Source organism: Eptatretus burgeri, chromosome 12 (assembly GCF_056783735.1).
Source record: "Eptatretus burgeri isolate ZD-2024b chromosome 12, Ebu_testis_v1, whole genome shotgun sequence".
NCBI lineage: Eukaryota > Metazoa > Chordata > Myxini > Myxiniformes > Myxinidae > Eptatretus > Eptatretus burgeri.
In genome coordinates, this window is record NC_140972.1 from 73,387,557 (window position 1) to 73,405,905 (window position 18,349).

Here is an 18,349-nt window from a genome sequence, read left to right on the forward strand (position 1 = left end):
TTATGGAGACGGAGGGGATAGGTGAGCAGGGAGGGGAGCACGCGCTTCCTTTTTGAGCCTCATTGGATGGCCTTCAAGCGCCATCTAATGGCAAACGTTTCAACGTCGGTCAAATCGACGTCTCAATCAACGGTTCGTTTGATTTCGATTTCCAATGTGTAGGCGGCATGTGTCGTTGATGAGCAACACAGAAAGGTGGCATGATGGGTGATTGGCAACTCAGTTGGGAGGACAGTTTTACTCAGGATCATGACATTGCTGTTAAGGAGCTGCCAACCTGTACATTCTCCAATTGATAAACTGGTTAAAATGGTTAAATATGAAAATCGATTTAATTATGTCGGAATGCAAAAAAAAAAAAAAATTTTAGTTGAAGGCTAACCCCATGACCTCTCACGGGGTCACCCATGGCGATCAATTCGGACAGAAAGAGAAAGAACGGCGATATGATCAACTCGAAATGTTCAATCTGTTCAGGAAACTCCGAATCTGGTCAAAGCACTGGCCCAGAAATCCTAACTTTTGTACAACGTCTCGATCCCCTGGACGATTTAGCGTTCAATAGCCAGCAAGGGGTGGCCTATGGCCGAGAGATATGCACACTTGCCTTTTTAAGCTGTCTAGCCTGGGTTTGAATCTCGACCCAGGTAAAACTGTCTTGAGTTTTGCACGCAGGACGATTCATCGATGTGTGTGCAGTCCCTTGGATGGACGTTAAACTGGGCGTCCCATTTGCTAGCATTAGTTGGTGGATGTTAAACATCCCATGGTGTCTTTTCTGAAGAGTAGGCGAGCTATCACCAACACCATGAACAAATTACACATTCCTGCAGTGACTTCCTGAGTCAGAGTGGTAACCTTACCAGGATTGTAGCCGAGTAACTGCATCGATAGCACCAACGTTCTTCATAGGGCATGGTTGATGATGATAATGATGATGATGAGCAAGTAAGTGCCAGCAGATTACAACAACGGCTTACCCTCCCTCAGAAGGACATGCATCATGTCTGCAATGCAACAGGTAGGACATGGGAAATGAGTGAGGTTGTTTGGGTTGAAGCTTGAGTGAGGGATAGCTTTGCGGAGTGCATTGTGAGGGAGTGGATACTTGGATATTTGGAGATATCGGGGTCAAGAGTCAAATGGAAGGGGTTAATAATACCCCATAGAAAAAAAAATACGAATAAAAACGTTGTTGCCTTTTAAGCAAGTTTTAACAAAATCAAGACTTGCATTAAATTGTACTTGTTCCCATCTGAGTGTTGAGGACATGATGCTGGGATCCCAGGTCGAAAACCATATACATGTACATCGTAGTGTTGATTTATTTAATTACCATTTTTACTATGATCTAAGACTTGTCGGTATATCACATGCAGGCCAAATACATCACTCGATGTCATTGTATTTTTTTTTCACGAATGAACACTGATATTAGTCGACAATGGACAAACCCACATGGTACAGGCTTTGGGATTTTAACACGGGTTCCCCGCATCGTTAACCAAGGATTCAGATGGGAACACTTCAACAAGGCAACCTATTTCATGTAAATTAATTTCTTTGTCATTCACATAAAAGTACACCCATGTCTCCTTATGACCATGTCCGACATGCAATGTATGTGCAGGCTCTTCCATGAGCCTCAGGTTTCAGCTCCATGCTGTGGATGTTATGTGAACCTCTACAAAGAGATTTTTTTTAATCAAAAGCTGTGAACACATCAAATTATTCTTGCCTGACAGTTATATTCTGGTTTGCATTATTAAATGTCTTGTGTATTCATTATTTCTTATCAACTCCCCTCGGTCTCCCTTCATCCTTGTTCATCCTACTCTTTCACACTTTGTTATTGCCTCGTGATGCAAAGCTTTGTTCGTTTGTCGATGTCTCATTTCTGAAGTTATTCATTCTCCCTGACTCTTTGTGTTGTGTTTTCCTCTATAATCTGTCATCTGAAATATAAGACGACAAGTACTGCCACAACCAGCAGTGAAAACAGATCATGATAGTTTTCTTGGTCATTGAAGAAAATCATGCAACTGCCACAGTTTAGGTTCTTCTGGCTGGAGCAGTGGCAAAGCTGGTTATCCATCAGTACTACTACTACTACTACTACTACTACTACTACTACTACTACTACTACTACTACTAATACTACTACTACTACTACTACTACTACGACCACTATTAGTCTATTACTATGACCATTGCTACTGCTACCACGACAACTGTTACCACCACGACAATTACCATTACTACTACAATTACTATTACCAACACTACCACGACGACAACTACTTTTACTTATTATTTTTTCCTGAACAGCCTCAAATATTCCAGCCTTCTTGGAGCGTTTGGTTGGTTTTATTATCCTATGCGCGTGAAACAAAATGCAGGGTGAAACAATTGGTTAAATTCTGTCTGTCAACCTGTCTGCAGACGTCAGTCGATGATCGAGGAACTACTGAATTAAGCCTCCCCCTATAGGATAGGGGGAGGCTTATAGCTGTTGTAAGGTTGGTTTCCACAATTAGTGTCCGCAATTTTAATGGGACAACACAGTTTTTTTTTTTAGACCCCTGGGAGTACTAAACCACCATTTGGGGTTTTTTTCTCCTTCACTGCCAATTTCCGAGCTATATCCGAGCCGAGCCAGTTGGGACTTTCAAAATGAAATTTTGCATCAATAATGGAAATACGAAAAATGCGGGGTTGACATTTTTTGATTTTGACATAATTTTAAGGTGATTACGTCATTATAGACATTACTTTAAACATTTTGCACCATAACTCGAGGAAGGTATGTCCGATCAGAACAAAATTGCCCTCCCGAGATAGCCTCGAGCAAGGGGCATTGATGCATTGTTTACATCATACCCTTCCGAGTTAATTGTCAAGGTCAAATGGAGGTCTGAAAAAAATGCGTCTTTTGTTATCGCTCAATTTTGCTTCTTTTTTTTTTGTATACCTTCTCGAGGCTCTGATGAGAACCAACACACAACGCACTGCAAGGGGGGCATGAGACAAGAGGGGCGTGAGTGGGAAGGACAAAACAGTGGGGAACAGAAACATTAGATCTGTGGAAGGGAGAGGGATGGGGCGGGGAACATGGGGTATACAAGATGGACATTACAGGGACTTTCAGGAAGGAAAGCAGGGAATTTGAAGGAGGTGGGTTTGGGGTGGTTTAACGGGAGTCGAAAAGATCGAGAATTTGGATGGGGGATGATAAGAGGTCAGGTCAGGTCAGGCCAGATTAGATCTGTGACTTGCTACAGGTATCAGGTAAACCTGTACAAACCTGTTCCATGGTCGGGTTGTCGGCAACTAAACCGTCTCCTCCCCCAGGTTTTTTGGTGAGGAGGGTGTTTGGATATGGACATCCAGCAGGATTAAAAACAAAACCTGTCAAAGGGCGGAGGAGCTCCTTGTGAGCCAACGGCCATCCATATCTAGTGCCCAACTGTTTCTGCGGACGTCCTCCTGCAGTTGGGTTACTTCTTATTAGGAGGTTGGTGGCAGGATTTTCACTCCGGCCACTGTAAAACCCTTCATTCCGCAAAACACAAAAATGCAAAGAAATCTGAAAACCCACTCCGTGGGAGTACCTCCTGTGCAGATTCCCTTCGCAGGGCAGCTCACCGGATGATGGGATTGGGGCAAAGCCTTCGGGACCCCCAATCTTTGATAATAGGAGGGAAACCACGGGGTGGAATTCCCAGGTCAGACTGCGGGAGAGTGTGTCAGAGTGGTGCTGAGGTGTTGTCCACCAGACGGCGGTCTCCTTGGGTTAACCTGAGGCGGTCCCTTCGGGTGGGTGCCTGGAATGTCCTATCCCGAAGAGAGGACGATCACCCGTCTCTGTTATCATCTGAGCTCAAGCATTTGGACATCGGTATTGCGGCACTCTCTGAGGTTCGGAGACCGGATTGCGGCGAGATCATGGTGGGTGGTTACACCTACTATTGGTCTGGTCACTCTGATGGTTATCATGCCCAAGGAGTTGCTGTAGCTGTGTCCAATAAGCTGACTCCAATGATAATTGAGGTAACACCGGTCAACAAGCGTATTATGAGACTAAGGATTCGTCACTCCTTGGGTGTCATTTCCCTGGTCTCTGTTTCTGCTCCGACTGAGGCGAGTGATCTCACCATGAAGGATGCATTCTATGCCATGCTCGAGTCTGTGATTGATCAGTGCCCCAGATGAGATACAATTCTTGTCTTGGGGGATTTCAATGCATCGACTGGAACTGAAAGGGATGGTTGAGACGTGTGTTGGTCCCCATGGGTTTGGAACTATGAAGCAGAATAGCACTAAGTTCCTTGACTTTGCAAGAAGTCGTGGACTTAGGGTAGCTGGTTCATAGCTTCAGCGCTCACAAGCTCATCGCTGGACTTTGTATTCCAATGCTGGCAGTGTGGCAAAGGAGATTGACCATGTCCTGGTTGATGGTCGCTGGAGGATGATCCAGAACTGCAGGGTCTACCGGAGTGCTCAGTCCCTCAATGCTGTTGTAGTGACCACCGGCTTGTTGTAGCAACTCTGAAGTTGCACCTTAAATCCAGGAGAATGGTACCATTCCTGCTTAGGCTGGATGTTGGCAAGCTCAAGGATGAGAGGGTAGCTGAGGAGTTTGCAAACAGGCTGAGTGGAGATTTGAGGAGTCTGGGTGCTTTGGGAGGTCCTAAAGAGTTGTGGAGTGCCTTCAAGACCACCATCCTTGATGTTGCCGGTGGATTTCTTGGAACTCAACAGAGGGCAAAGAAGAATTTTGTCTCTCAAGGGACACTGGATACCATTGACCAGAGTCGCAGGGCCATGCTGAATGGCAGAGCTGAGCTGTTCAGGGAGCTGAGGTGTAAAACTGTACGTGCACTAAGGGTGGACAAGGAGGCCTATGTGCGAGGAATCTGTGAGGGGGTAGAGCATCACCTGTGGTCAAGGGATTCTCATCCTGCTTACAGGGGAATTCACGCATTGTGTTCATCCAAGCCCATCGCTCGGTGTACTGCAGTTAGAGCAGAGGGTGGTAGGCTCTTGACAGAGGAGTCCGAAGTGAAGGCCCGCTGGGCCGGTTACTTTGAACGGTTGTACCAGGCTGATCCACAAGCTGTCGAGTTGGACATCAGGGGTGTTACAATCCCTGTGGCTGACCCTCCAATCAACTGTGGTCCACCTTCGCTTGTGGAAACACAGGCTGCGGTGAACTGGTTGAAATGGGGTGAAGCTCCAGGGATCTGTGGCATCCATTCTGAACTTCTCAAAGCTGGTGGAAATGCTGCACTCGTGTCATTGCACACAGTTCTGTGCTCTGCTTAGAACACAGGCATCATCCCAACTGACTGGAAGAGGAGCCTTGTTGTCCCTCTCTGGAAAGGGAAGGGTGATCGTCAAGGCTGCAACAACAACTGAGGGGTGATGCTGCTCTCAGTGCCGGGCAAGGTCTTTGCTCGGATAATTATTGATAGGGTTCACCACCATCTGCTTCAGCACCAGCATCCAGAGCAATCAGGCTTTACACCAAAGAGGTCAACGATTGACCGTATCCTTGCTCTTCGGGTCCTCACCGAATGCAGACGAGAGTTTTGACAGGGGCTGCTTGCATCGTATGTTGATCTCTGTAAAGCGTTCGATTCAGTGAATCAGGATGCCCTCTGGAGGATTCTTGGTCTTCGTGGAGTGCCACCAAAACGGATCGATCTGATGTCTGAACTCTACTCTGGTACTGAGAGTGCTGCGAAATGTGGTGGTACCATCTCTGACTTATTTCCAGTTGTTACTGGAGTTCGTCAGGGGTGTGTACTGGCCCCCACACTTCTCAGCACTTGTATGGACTGGACTCTCAGGAGGATGTCGGAGAGATCAAGCTGTGGTGCATCGTTTGGGAATGTCAAGATCTTGATTGCGCAGATGATGCAGTCATCTTTGCAGAGACTTTAGATATCCTTTTGGCGGCCCTCAAGGTGCTGAATGAGGAGTCGGAGCTGCTGGGATTACGGGTTTCCTGGGTCAAAACTAAGATCCAGGCTTTCAATGACATCTTGGATGCCACTGTCCTGTCTGTGTCTGTTTGTGGTGAAGATGTTGAGGTCGTGGAGAAATTCACTTACCTTGGCAGTCATATTAATGTCTCTGCCAGCTGTGAGTCAGAGGTCAATAGACATCTGGGTCGGACCTGGGGAGTCATGGATTCACTGGATAATGGGGTGTGGTGCTGCCAGTACCTGTGCGGAAGGACGAAAGTCTGAGTCTTCAGGTCCTTGGTACTTCCAGTCTTGCTCTATGGATGCGAGACTTGTACTCTGACCAAGGATCTGTGACGGAGACTTAATTCCTTTGGTACCAGGTCTCTTCGGTAATCCTTGGCTATCGCTGGTCAGACTTTGTGTCCAACGAGCGGTTTCTGAGAGAGACTCAATTGAGATTTGTTACCTGCATAGTCCGTGAGCGGTAGTTGCGGCTGTATGGACATGCAGCTCGTTTTCCTGACGCTGATCTTGCTCACCAGATTCTCTCAGCGAGGGAGTCTCGTGAGTGGAGGAGGCCAATGGGCCGACCACGTGCCTCATGGTTGCAGCAGGTTGATCGGCATCTCAAGGAGATGGGGATGGGCCAGGCATCTGCCTGGGGGATGGCCAGACGGAGGCCCCTGGAGTACCGGTGGAAAGTGGACGCAGCGTCACGCTGCCCTGGCGCATACTCCCATACCTGATAAGAGGTGGTGGTGAACAGTTGTTTTGAAAACCTGGAGGGAAGAATGGGATTGAACAGAGTGAGGGAGTTTATTCCAAAGGTGGGAAAAAAGAGGAATGAAAGAGTGAAGGTGAGCAGTGATTCGTGATTTTGGTAGTTTTACCAGAAGGGGGTTGTTGGCGGACTTTGAGCACCTTGCAGAAATATGGTGGGGACAAATCACAGACAGAGCGGTGGGGGGTGGGGGGGAGGCAAGACCGGAGAGGAGACGTTAGAAGACAGAAAGACCACCGACCTGCCTGTGGTAAGAGAGTGAGAGGCCGAAAGACTCAGCCTCATTGCAGGAGATACCAATGATCCTAAATGCCTTGGTTTCCACAGCGTGAAGCTGAGAAAGGTGAGAGGCAGGAGCACCAGCCCAGAGGGGAGAGCAGTACATCACCATCAGGCTGTGGATGAAAGCTTTGTATGTGTTCAGGAGCTCATGTGAGCCGAGGAAGGACCCTGCATGACGGAGAATTCCCATCGGCAACTGGCTTTGGAGGCCAGGTTGGAAATGTGACTTTCCCAGGAAAGATCATGGCAGATAGTGAGACCCAGAAGCTTGAAAGAAAGGACTTCTTCCAGAGGATTGTTGAGAAAATGGATGGGGAGTGGGGGGGGGTTGACAAACGCTCCTTTCAGAGAGACATAGTGAGAGTGTGAGATTCGTCAGGATTGAAAGACATGTTCCACATTTTGGACCAGTTTGTGATTTTACCCAGGTCTGCAGAGAGTGAAGAAGCTGCTGCTTGCCGGTCTGAGGGATGACAAATGGTACAGCAGAGGGTGGAGTCATCAGCCAAGAAATAAAGAGGTTTTTCCAGAGGGTCGGAAAGATCATTGATGGAAACCAGGAAAAGAACAGGTCCCAGAACACTTCCTTGAGGAACTCCAGCCTGGGCAGGAAGATGGGATGAAAGAACTCCATTTAGGGCCACACGTTGACTGCGACAGGAGAGGAAGTCTGCGAGCCATGAGTGGAGATGGCCTTGGATATCATAGGAAGAGAGTTTGGTGAGCAGGACAGGGTGACAGACCATGTCAAAAGCACGCGATATGTCTCGGGATACGGCTCGGATTTCCTGTCTGGCATTAAGGACTTCAATCCATTGTTGGGAGAGCAGAAGCAGCACATCCATGGTCGAGTGACCTGGTCTGAAACCAAATTTATTATTGGAAATCAAGCCATTGGAGAAGAGGAAGGATTTGATGTCTGAAGCGATGATGGATTTTATGACCTTGCTGATGATTGGGAGAAGACTGATTGGTCTGTTGTTGCAGGGATCTGTTTTTGCACCTTTTTATGCAGGGCAGTGATGTTTGCTGATTTCCAAGCAGATGGCAGATGACCTTGAGCAAATGAGAGGGTGAATAGAACAGAGAGAGGGTGAGCAAGAGCAGAGGAGCAGGTTTTTAGGACGCGTGGGCTGATGCCGTCTGGACCGGTTGCAGAATGTGAGTTGAGGTTTGACAGCAAGCTCTCCACTTTGTCAGGAGAAAAGGACACAGAGTCCCGAGACAGTTGGTTCCGACTGGGTAAGGTGGGTACAGAAAGTGATGGGTTTTGGATACAAGATTTCTATGCAAACACTGAGTTTCGGCATTCAGCCTTTTCACGTGCAGTATCAGCAGTGCGGCCATTTGAGGTAAGGGAAGGAATGGACGGGAACATACACCAGAAACAGATTTGATTCGACACCACCAGGATTTGGAGGAGAGAGAGAGGTTTGAGAGTTCTGACTTGAACTTGGAAATAATCTCAAAGACTTTTGCAGAATCTCAAAGACCGCTTGGCTTTCCAAGATGTTCTCACATCATAAGAGTGGACCAGCATCGAAGTTGTACACCTGATATGCAAGCTCTTCCTGTGGGATAGGGGGAGGCTTACAACTGACAACTGTTGTTGGGTTTCTTTATACGTACAATTATAGCTCCCAATTTTTAATGGTACCACAGAATTTCTTAAACCCCTAGGAGTACTAAACCACCATTTAGAAAGAAAAAAAACAATTTTCTTCCCGCACTCCCAATACTTTAGGGTTGTCTCTCGGGACACATCTCTTGCTTTTGATACAATCTGACATTCTGTTTTGCTCTCCAAACTCTCTGCCTATGGCATCCAAGGCCAACTCCACACATGGCTTACTGACTTCCTCTACTCTCGAAGCCAATGGCTCTCAACAGAATCCTTTCATCTCCTCTCACTGTCAAGGCTGGAATGCCCCAAGGCAATGTTCTGGGCCAATCCTATTCCTGATTTTCATCAATGATCTCTCTGACTCTTTGGAAAATCCCTTTTATGGGTTTGATGATGACTCCACCCTCTGCTGTGACATCCTTCGTCCATCATCCTTCAGACAGGCAGGGTGTAGCCTCTTCCCACTCTTCAGACCTTGAAAAACGAATCAAAAGCTGAAGAAACACTTGGAATATGTCTTTCAATCCTGAAAAATTTCACTCACTATCTCTTTCCGAAAGGACTGTCTGGCAACCCCCCCCCCCACCTATTTTCTTAACAATCTTCTTGAGGAGGTTCAGTCATCCAAGATCCTGGGTGACACTATCAGCCATGACCTTTTTTGGGAAAACCATATTTCAAGGTTGGCCTCCAAAACCACCCGCCGACTGGGCGTCCTCCATCATACGAAGTCCTTCCTTGGCACACCTGAACTCCTATCCACCGACAAGGCCTTCATCCACAGCTTGATGGAGTACTGTTCTCCCCTCTGGGCTGACATCCCTGCTTCATATCTTGCTCCGCTTGATGCTGTTGAAACCAAGGCCTTCAAGATCATTTGAATATTCCGTGCTGAAGCTGAGCCTGTGGGCTTATCACCTCGCCATCGCAGACAAGTTGGTGGTTTCGCTGTCTTCTACCACCTCCTTTCTGGTCTTGCACCCTGTGCTCTTTCTGTGCTTTCCCCACACCTCTAGGTTTCTGCAGGGCACTCACGTGAGCCACCATCATCCCTCTTCTCGTAAAACTACCTAAATACAGGATCACTGCTTAGCTCCACTCATGTTTTCCTCTTTTTTTCCCTGTCTGTGGCATCGACTTCCACAACCTCTTCTATCTCATTCTTCCTTCCAGGTCTTCAAGACAGCTGTTCATAACCATCTCAGATCATCCCCAATCCAAAACCAAAAACATCTGTCTGCCTGTCTAGCAGTCAAACAAAATTAATATCATTCCAAACGGGAAAGCTACTGTTTTTAGGGATGTCATAAAGGACACAAACGACAGGCATGAATGATTAATTCAATGTGTTAAATCATAAACAGTGGTAAATTTCCACATTTATATATATTTATATATATATATACCTTTTTTTTACAGCCTTTAAAATCTTTATTTTATTTCACTTGAATTATATACTTGAACACTGGAGAACACAAATTGCCTTTTAGCTGCTTCAAAAAACATCCAGTTTAGCAATACTTGGACAAAATATTGCGTCATCTCGACCAATCAAATTTTCTGCTCGCGCTCTCGGCATTGGGGAATATCGAGATTTAGACAAAATTGTGGCTTGTAGGAAATATAGATCATGCTCCGTGATGCAAAACAAGAGTTTGAAAGCCCCTTCCCATGTCCTTTTGCTCAAGACTGTTCGAGGTAAGGTGTTGGTTCAGGCCGACCATCCCAAAGACAAAGCACTATGACTGCAAAGAGACGTTTGGCCAGATGAGGTGTGCCACCATGCCAGAGTGGGGGCGGGGGATTTTGTCAGCATCAGCTCACCCCAGCTTCAGCCGGAGTTCCGAGTTCAGTTGGAGTTCCGTCCAGTCTGGTCTGGTCTGCACTTCCATTGCAGTATGGAGAGTGAGACAGAGTGGGATATCAGTTCGGTTCAGGCCTGAGTTCAGTTTGGAGTTAGTCTTTCCTGTGTGGGTCCGTAACTCTGGCCTCAGCCTCTTACATTGGTTGAAGGAAGGTGCCACCAGCCACGGTCAAGCAGAGCCCAGATGTGGAGCTCCAGGGAGCCCATGTGGATGACAGCAGCGGCAGCCACCATGTCCTTGCAGTGGGACAGGTCTTCTTTTCACGTTGTACCCAATAATTGCGGATGCATATTTTTTTCACCCCACAATCCAGGATAATCCTTTGAATATATGAATCTGCTACCCTATTTGGCTTCATCGTCATTTCATGCACATTACATGGCTGCTGGATTGCATCATTACTAGCCTGGGAGGGTGGCTATGCGGCTGATGCAGCTATTTGTAATTTTTTCAGGGTACCGACAATAACTCACCTCTTCACAGAAAGACACCATGGGATCTTTAACGTCCACCAACTAATGTCAGAAGACGGGATTCCCAGTGTAACGTCCATTTGAGGGACGGCACACACACTGATGAATCGTCCTGCCTGTGAAACACCGGGATGACAGTTTATAGCTGGGTCGGGATTCAAAACCAGGCCAAGCAGCTCGGAGGCATGTGTGCGTACTTCTAGGCCACCCTACTAACCACCGTGTTGTGTATGAAGCATAAATCAATATCCAATACGAAAGAAAGAGCCATTTCAGTGTACCTATCGTCGCAGCTAAGTTCATAAAATTCATAACCAGGAACATTTGGTGTTATTTATTAAACATATGTAGCATAAATAGGCAGCATAAAGTTCCGCTCACCATAACTCGTGATCTCGCGTGCTGGGCCACGATCAACTAATGAGATGACGCCAGATTGCCCGTTAATTTCCGCGCCATTTCAGCCACGGCCGTAATTGTAACTCCTCCTAGATCTACCACACAAATTGCTTACACCGTTTAGGTTTAGCTCACAGAGGTGAGCAAATGGTGGCCGAAGGCCATTATTTCTGGCAGCTGGGCATCATTATAAACCCAAATGCAAATGCTTCGATTAATACACGGATATACACCACGAGGTTCCTCGCAACCTGTAAAAGTGTTGCCAATCGTTAAGGTCGTGGTAATGCCGCTCCCATCGTTACCTGGCGCTGAGTCATAAAGAAATGTGGCATTGTCCAATTAACCACGGTGTTTTACTGCTCCTGCTCCACGCACAACACGATGGATTGCCTGCTGCGAGAGAGAGTTAGGAATGATGAGCATCGAGAAAGTTTGTGAACTTCATAAATTTGGAAAGCTTGGCAGGATACAAGAAGGTTTCGACATTCTTCCATTGAATGCATGACAGGCCATCTATTTGTTCTATGTGCATGGGGAAGAGTGGGGCTAAATTGAAAAGAAAATTACAATCAAGAGAAGTAGGAGATTGTAGCACCCAGGACAGTGTTTTCCCTTTTGGGTGGTAGTCTTGGGAAATGTCGACAATATACGCTCTCCCGGATTGGTGTTCATCTGGATGTGTGAAAATCTGTGTGACCATTGCACAAAAACTACAGACATTATATAATTTCCACCATATTTTGTTTTTGGACTAAATAGTATGTGGTTCCTTGGAGTGTTGCATCCAAGTCCGACAAGATGGTTCCCCGGATGATGCAGATGTAGTGCCCTTACCACTTCGTTTTTTTTTTTTTGGCCACGTGTAGGTCAGTTCCACAGCTGCTCCTTCAACGTGAATCAAAGATAAATTTTCCGAACTAGAACCGTCTTGTTTTGATCAAATAACTGACCAACTACAGCCCTGGAGTATCAGGAGGAGCCCAAATAGACAAAGATGAGTCACCAGGAGGAACCTGGATATGCTTTAGGTTTCGGCAACAACTCTTCCCTCAAATCCATCCTGGTGCAGCCAGGTGAACCTTACCAAAACTATTTGCAACATTCATCCCTCCAAAGATAAAGAAAAAGAAAGAAAGATAAAGGGAGAACAAAAATAAACTATGCACACCACCAGAAAGCACACACACATGCCCTTCCAACTTCTTCCACATCGTCCCCTTTCGCCCTCACCCTCTGAGCCTCCTACCTGTCCGGAACCCTTTCAACACCTCCTCTACTGTCCCTCACTGTCTAGGCTTCAAGCATCCGAGCCCTCCACTCCAACCTGACAAATCTCTCAAGACATGCTGCTGCCAACAGTCTGGGCATCATCTGTTTCTCAGAATCCTTTCTCCCACAGGAAGTCCCTGATTCATTTTTGTCTCTTCCTGGCTACTGTCTCCTCCAATTTGATTGGCCTGAACCAACCAACGAAACATTTGAAGAAACTTAAAAGTGAAACGTTCAATTTTAATTTCTAATTATCAATGTCTAAGTGAAGGCTCGTATAATGGAAGAACAAAAACGGGAAACGTCGTGGAAAATAAAATTTCACATTTTCAGCGAGGCAGCCACTACCTGTTGCACCACAGAACAACACATGGCCAACGCAGGGACGTAGCCCTGAACTCTGTAAAAGTCGATCGTACACACTATTCAGTGAGTGCGAATATTGTAGAGCGCTGGCTTAAGCACTCCAACAAAACGGTCGATATGAAACGGCTCCCTTGGCACGCAATTGGCAATCATTGAGCCATCATATTAAACACACACCTCCCAGAGACGCCTGAAATGTCACATATGTCCGAATTGGGCAAAACTGCTTGTAAGTTTGATTCTGGAGCTTAAATTTTGTAATTCTCCTTAATTTAAGAGATTCTCGGGGTTATCACATGTACGGAAATGAAATAAAGCCACAAACGCCGACGTCTCCAGGCGTTTATATGCATTGCAATATACCCAGCGATTCATAGCGATGATGAACAAGCATTCAATAATGAGTGAGGAAAGTGAAAACAACAACTTGATAGTTATGAAATCGTTGTGACCTGTTTCAAGTCACGGCAAGCTTGAGCAGGCCAAAAAACATTGTGGCCTCAGACGTCAGCGAGGTTACCTCGGATACACATTCAGACCCCAGAGAGAGAGAGGAGGCTGAGGATCGCCTGTGAAGGATATAATTAAATAAAACCGTTAATTATCTTCAAAAGGGGTGTTTTAATTAACCCAAACACACAATTTTCAGTCGTACATTTCCTTGGAGTTTTCTTTGTATGCATGTAAAGTTTCAGGCTGCTAGGTGTTATAGTTTTGGAGTTATGGAGGAGATACACTGATACACACACACACACACACACACACAGCCACTGACATTTATTAGTATAGATATTCCCGTGTTCCCACCTCTCGAGTGGGAACTGCAAAAGCTTTGACTCTCTTGGCTCCAAATGGGACAACACAAAATGTTGTTTACCCAGAAATCTTGCATCAATACTTTCAAAAGGTGCATAGTCACTCGCTGCTATACAACTGTCCAACACTGTAGCCAAGAGAAGTGACAATGAAAATCCAGAAACCCTAGAACTGGAACAAAAATTAGATACAGCATGGAGGCAAAAAATACGGTCAGAACAAGCCTTTCGATCTCATGAGCAGGTCCAGAACAAGCTTTGGAAGTCAGTGGGAAGTGGAATGGAAGGGTGCTGGTAGTAATGGTACTCAAATTGACCAAATGACTATTCACATTTCCCATCAATTGTGGGGGTAGGAGGAAGGAGGTGATGGGGTGAAGTGGGAGTACGGAGGGAGAGGAAGGGGTGGGGTGGGAGGAAGTTGGAGGAAGGGGAGGGGTTGGAGGAGGTGGGAGGAAGGAGTGGAAGGGATGGGGTGGCAGTCCAGAGGGAGGGGTGGGGTTGGAGTATAGAGGGAGGGTAAGGGGTGGGGTTGGAGGAGGGAGGGAAGGGAAGAGGTGGGTTGGGAGTCTGGAGAGAGGGGTTGGAGGAGGTGGGAGGAGGAAGGGGAAGGGGAAGGGGTGGGAGTCTGGAGGGAGTGGATGGGAAGGGATGGGAGTACAGAGGGAGGAGGTGGGAGGAAGGACCCGGTGTTGCCAGGCAACACCGGGCATCTTTTCTCATAGTACTGTATATAGATATCTGCAGGTGGGAATTGAGATCTCCAGAGTATCGGCACATGATCACCTGCTCTTACACAAAATTACCTTGTGGGATATTTAACGTCCACCCCTATAATATAGCCCATAGTCGAAGAAGCACAAAAACGGACAGTTTTATGTCGTTGGGTTGGCAATCCATCCTAGACTAGACAGCTAAAAGGTAAGTGCACTACCTCTACACGCTACACCAGCCTGCGGTACAGGTGATGAGACGTATGAAGATGTATACGTCATCGCGAGGTCCAAAACCCACGGTCTCGTGCGTCGTATTCTTCCTGGGAAAATGTTGCCCAAATTGCCGTGAAGGCAAGAAAAGGGGAATACATATGGCAGGCTGTGTTTATCATAAGCGTTATTTTGCATACACGATGGGAATCCACCGAAAACGCATGTATTATAGAATGTACAATCTTGCGGAATGAGCCGATGATTAAGTACACGTGTGCGCGTGAAATATTCCCCTTTTGGCGATTGTTCTCACCTTTGTCACAAAGGAGGGATGTTATTATCCCGATCACGGATAACATCGTAACGCAGTTATTGAATCCAGGCTGATGTACCTGCGTGACCGCAGCTTGGCGTTAACGCATTGTTTCCGAAATTACGTTTGGACCCTTTAATTGAGAGTATATGTCAGTGACGTCACAAGCATTGTCCGGTGGAAAAGGTTGTCCGCAATGATATAGAAACGGTGGGTTTTTATATTCGCTGATTGGGTGTGGAAGGATTTTGTGTCGTGCATTGTGTCGGTCCTCAAGTGTCGAGGTCACCGAGATGAGTGTGCTCTTTCATACGGTAGTGAAGATCCCGACACTATTTTTGAAGACCCTCCCCCCCACCCCCCACTCCCAGCTCCCTCTCACTCACCCGTTTGTTTAGATCAATGCACGAGCATAAGCACAACTGCATGATGGCCAGGAAAAAACCTGGTGTTGACTTAGTGGTGAAGGTGGTTAGCTTTGGATCTCAGTATCCTGAGGTGAAGCCCTGTTGGCTGCTGAATTAACGCCAGGTGGGGTTGACTCAACCTGTCATCCTTCTAAGGTTGATGAAACGAGTACCGGTGTACTGGTATAGGGATGCAGCATCAGCAACACAGCCATAGCCCAACAAAATGATCGATACCTGGCAAGCCAAGCTTCCATACGCAACAAGAGGAAGAAGAAGAAGATTGCTGTTAACAGTTTGAGAAAAAGTAGGTCTCCACACTCACTTTTTCTCTCTTTTTTGCTATTTGTGTGGATATAAAGAATTTTTTTTTTGCCTCGAAGCTGTCTCGCAGGGGTTGGAATCCTGACCCAGCTATAACCTGTCATCCAGGTGTTTCGCAGGTCGGGTGCGCCGTCCCTCGGATGGCCGTTCAACTTGGCGTCCCACGTCCTATCATTTGTTGGCGGATGTTAAAGATCCCACGGTGCCCTCTGTGAGGAGTAGGCGAGCTCTCTCTCCGGCACCATTAAAAAATTGCAAATTCCTGTCCAAACCTACAAATAAAAGGGCATTGCATCAGCGATACAGCTGCGCCTTCAGCCAATGGTGTTACCCCGCAACTCTGTTCTGCAAGAAGAAGAAGGAGAAGAAAAAGGAGAATCAGAATCAGAATCTATCCCACTGTATTTGATTTGTACTGCAGAAAATTGATAAACTTGCTCACTGAATCATTACACAGTCGTAATCACCAGTGATTGCATATTTTGTACCGGTATTCGATGATGAATTCGAGTCGCTAATCCCTTTTTGATATCACCAACGGGACTTCACCTGCGTCGACTTCAGTCCTCATTGGGTTTACAATTGATTTATCAGCCTGATGCAGATAATACTTGAGCTGATTATATATCAGGCTGTCATGAAATTAACCGCCAGACGATCAATTGTGAGAACAGGTGTCACCTGTGTCACCTGAAATCTCATCAACATAATGTGCATTTGGCTTATGAAGTCCAGGAGCGTTACCTTTCCAACAATCATGCTTCACACATGCCTGGTGTTGGCTTAATGGTAAAGGGTGGTGGGCTTTGGATCCTAGGATCTTGAGTTCAAATCCTGCTCGGCTGTTGAATTAATATCAGGCGGGGTTGACTCTGCCTGTCATCCTTCTGAGTTCGGCAAAATGAGTGCCAGCTTGCTGGTATCTTGTGTCAGAGTGGCAACCTGTCCAGGATTGTTCCCTAATAGCCCAGGAGACTACTTAGGCAGCACCAATGCTCTACACAGAGTATGGTCCCAATGCTCACTGATCAGAGGGGTCTCTTGTGTTTACATCTCTGATAGAATGCATTCTACAATCTGTGTTCATTTGAGCAATGCCTGGGTTCTGTACATCTGCAATGTCTCAGAAACTGATGATGGGGATTTCCCCAATATATATATATATATATATATATATATATATATATATATATATATATATATATATATATATATATATATATATATATTCCTCATATTGGAATTTGCTTTAAAGTTGCAAGAATTCACCTCCACATCAAGTTTGTGTAACTCAAATGTTTCGGGCGTTTCAAAAGTTTTGTGGTATTTCAATGCTTTCTTTTGAAAAAGGTATGCAAGACTCAAAATTCACAATCCCGATCACAAAGTAGAGACTTGGGAGAATTTTGTTGGCACTTTGATTTACGATGATAGAACGGCGTGAAATGACGTGTTCGATGTGACCTCCATGCGTGCCAGGAAAGTGTTCACTCTGACATCGATGTTCTGTGTCACCCTCTTGGATGTCAGGTGAGATGGATCTCACACACTCCTCAATTAGTCAGGAGGCCCAATGCAGAATAGTGTACGACCCTGCTGATTCCGTGTTAGAATAGTGCAACAGGTGTAAATTGACTGTCCAGACACACAGGAACGTGAATCAACTTGTTGCCAACTCTGGATATGGATAGTATGGCCGCCATGACAGTTTACAAAATGGTCGCCATTAAATACACTTTTCGTCATATTTCAGCCGCAAATTGACATGAAATTACAAAATTAGGGTCGATTTCCATGTTTTTGAGCATGCCTGAGCTGATGGGAGTATAGAAAAAAACATTGCTCCATCCATTTTCAAAAAATAATATGACTTGTTTTTCACTATATTATTTTTAAAGAAATGTTCAGGCTCGAATTAGAATGTCTGATTATACAAACCACAATCAATGAATTTTACAACTTTGCTATAAAATAAACCTAAACTACATAACTGTGTGTTTTTCTGTTACCCAGGACGAACTGAAAAATGAAAGCCGCAAGATTTCTCACAGGGGGTTCAAGGGATTGAGAAGAAGAAGAGCATGTAGACTGGAATAAATGCTTTAATTGCCAGGACAGTTCAAAAACTAGCAAGTCAACGCCACTTCGAAAGACTACAATCGTTGGTGTGAAAACTGTAGCTGAATGTTGCAAAGAAAGAGAGAAATATAATGACGCTAAATATGTGGACTCATTCTCAAGAATCAGAAAATATTCTGCACCGGAGCACGTCGAAAAGATTCAATGGCACAAATTCTGCTATAGTGACTTTACTCACGCACAAAAAATAGACAGACCGAAGTCAAGGATTCAGCCACAATCTGTGACTTACGCAGAAGAGATACCCACAACATCAGGTTCCTCAGAGAAATACCATGTCCCAAAGTCACTAAGATCCACGCACAGCGCTATGGATTGGTCAAAATGCGCTTTCTGCCAGACTGACATTCCTGGAAAAGCTGGTGTCCTGACAAATGTTGAATTTGAT

At 45.9% G+C, this 18,349-nt stretch overlaps 1 protein-coding gene across 1 annotated transcript in view; it reads left to right on the plus strand.

The window, feature by feature from the left end:
- The window catches only part of LOC147015913 (slit homolog 2 protein-like), a 628,660-nt gene that overhangs the window by 26,464 nt on the left and 583,847 nt on the right, over positions 1–18,349 (plus strand). The gene's annotated exons all lie outside the window — the stretch shown is intronic.